Source organism: Alligator sinensis, unplaced genomic scaffold (genome assembly GCF_000455745.1).
Source record: "Alligator sinensis unplaced genomic scaffold, ASM45574v1 scaffold14_1, whole genome shotgun sequence".
NCBI lineage: Eukaryota > Metazoa > Chordata > Crocodylia > Alligatoridae > Alligator > Alligator sinensis.
The window spans coordinates 787472-790386 of record NW_005842709.1 but is presented as its reverse complement, the minus strand read 5'-3'; the positions used below and the strand labels follow the sequence as shown (position 1 = coordinate 790386).

Genomic DNA, 2915 nt, shown 5'->3' with positions numbered 1-2915 from the left:
TTTTCCTTCCCTGCCTGTGGCAGGGGGTCAGGCTAGATGATCTGTTCAGGTCCCTCCTGACCCTAGCTACTATGATACTATGATTCTTTCATGTGAGAACTACTGAGGTATTGCCCTCCTTTTTGTTGCCAGGAAAATGCTTCTTACTCCTTCTGAATCACCTTCTCCCCCGTGCCAAAGATGTCTTTCCAGAATCCCAATGTGGCTTTAGACCATCACGGGGTACCACTGACATGATTTTTGTTGCATAACACATCCAGGAGAAGTGTAGAGAGCAACACCAGGAGCTGTTTATGGCAAGGTTGTCCACTGAAGTTCATCAGTGTCCTCAAGCTATTCCATGATGGGATGACCATCACAGTCCTTTATAAGGGATCAGAGACAGACTCATTTACTATCCATAGTGGTGTCAAGCAGGGCTGCATCATCGCCCCAACCCTTTTCTCCGTCTGTCTTGCTGTGATTTTGATTCTCCTCTGGGATCGCAATTCCTCTCAGAATCGGGGTTAAGTATCAAATGGACAGTCAGCTTTTTAACCTGCGGCACCTTCACAGCAAAATGAAAGCTACCAAGACTGGTATCACTGACCTTTAGTATGTTGATGACTGTGTTATCCTTGTGCACGCTGAGACCAATATGCAGTCCACCCTTGATCTTTTTTCAGGTGCCAATCATAGCCTGGGATTCTCCCTTAATATGTCAGGCGCGCAGAACGAGCCAAGTCGGAGACTTCACCAGGAGAGAAAGGAGGACACTTTGCTCTACAATAATGGTGAGTACACGGTGGACTGCCAGGGCCCTGGCCCAGGTGGCACTACCTGCCCAGGGCTCCTCTGTGGCCTCCACCCAGACAGAGCCTGTAGGGGGGCTGGAGCCACTCTCCCCCACTTTCTGTGAGGGCTGCCTGGCAGGGCCTCGGCAGCCTGGGGTGTAGCAGGCAGCGGGAGCTCCCTCGCCTGTCCCATATGTGCCCACCTTCGGGCCTTGGAGGAGCAGGTGCAGGCTGAGGTCAGCAGGCTGCCCGGGATTAGGGTGGACAGGGACAAAATTGATGGGTACTTTTATTCTCTGCAGGGTCAGGAACCTAAAGGTGAAGCCACCCAGGAAGGACCCACCGCAGAAGTATGGCAGACAGTCACCTCCAGAGCCAGGGCTACTCGTGCTACCTCAGTGTAAGCTCCCCAGGTACAGCTGGGGAACAGGTCCGAGGCCCTGGCAGCCATGGAGAAGGAGGTAGGAGAGGATGCTTCCGAGGGAACTGATGCCACTCCAAGCACAGCACAGGCCAAGAGCTACTGGAACACCATGAGGAAGAGCCGCCGGGTCCTCATCATCAGCGATTCCATCCTGAGAGGAACGGAGGGGCCCATCTGTCGCTCTGACCCCATGGCACGTGAGGTTTGTTGCCTGCCTGGAGCTCAGATTCAGGACATCACGGAGATGATCCTGGACCTCATCTGACCCTCTGACCGTTACCCCATAGTCCTCATCCACGTGGGAACGAATGACGCAGCCAGGGGCAACCTGGACCACATCATGAGAGACTACAAGGCTCTAGGAGCAAAACTCAAGGAGACAGAGGCACAGGTGTTTTTTTTCTTCTATCGTACCAGTGAGCAGACGTGGATGGCACCACGAGACATTTGTCAGCAAAGTCAACCGGTGACTTCAGAGCTGGTATTAAGAGGCAGGCCTTGGGTTCTTGGACCATGACCTGCATTTCCACACAGAGGACATGCTCGGGAGGGATGGGCTTCATCCTCCCCAAAAGGTAAGTGTGTTTTTTCTTCCAGGTTGACTGATCTACTACGGCGAGCTTTAAACTAGGTTCGCTGCGGGACGGGGACTCAAAGGAACACAAGAACACTTCACTGTCAAGCCAGGTGACGTGCACAGGTAGTACCCAGTTAAGTGACAGAGGCCAGGGCAGGCTTTGGAACAAGGGGGTGGCATGGGCACCTACAGGAGACCTCAGATGCCTCTACACAAATGCTCAAAGCATGGGGAATAAGCAGGAGGAACTCGCCCTCCTGCTAGCTAGCAAAAACCCAGACCTAGTGGGGCTCATGGAAACCTGGTGGGATTCTGCCCACAACTGGGCATTGGACATCCAGGGATACAGGCTATACAGGCAAGACAGAGCAGGGAAAAGACAGGGGAGGGGGTGTAGTGCTATACGTCAAAGAGCAATACATGTCCTCAATGATCAAGATGGGGTTAGATGAAAGAAAAAATGAGATGCTCTGGGTAAGAATGCAAGGGGGACATGGGGAAAGGGACTTGATAATGGGTGTCTACTATAGACCACCTCACCAGGGGGACGAGCTGGACCTGGAATTCTCAGGTCAGCTCATGGAGGTTGTAAAGTCAAGGGATGTGGTTGTCATGGGAGACCTAAACTACCCAGACATCTGCTGGGAGGAGCACTCAGCCAGGTCTGACCGCTCACATAGGTTCCTAGCGAGGATACAGGACCTCCTCCTAACCCAGGAGGTGCATAGTCCCACCAAGGGAAATACCTTGCTGGACTTGGTCCTTGCCACAGGTGACAACCTGGTGAGAGGCCTGAGGGTACTCGACTATCTGGGCGACAGTGATCATCACCTGCTGGAATTTACTATCTAGCGCAGGGTGGTGAAAGCAAGCAGCAAGGCAGAGGTCCTCAACTTCAGGAAGGCTGACTTCTGTAAGCTAAGAAGGTTAGTAGGAGAGGCATTGGGGTCTCAGAGCTTCAATGAGATGGGAGTCCAAGACGCGTGGTTGTTCCTCAAGGAGATGATCCTCCGAGCTCAAAAGGAGTCAGTCCCAATGCACACCAAGGGGGGCAGGAGTGCTAAGAAGCCCCTATGGCTCAGCAAAGGCATCCAGGGATGCCTGAGGGCAAAAAAGGAGGAAGCTGCGGGGTTATTCAGGA

The 2915-nt window shown here is 53.1% G+C and overlaps 1 long non-coding RNA gene across 1 annotated transcript in view; it reads left to right on the top strand.

Moving 5' to 3' along the window:
• Positions 1-1985, top strand: part of LOC112551984 — a 12844-nt gene extending 10859 nt beyond the window's left edge. Inside the window, exons 2-3 of the long non-coding RNA XR_003096348.1 lie at positions 666-773; positions 1076-1985. This is a non-coding gene — a long non-coding RNA (uncharacterized LOC112551984). The remainder of the gene's footprint in view (positions 1-665; positions 774-1075) is intronic.
• The last annotated feature ends 930 nt before the right edge of the window (positions 1986-2915 follow it).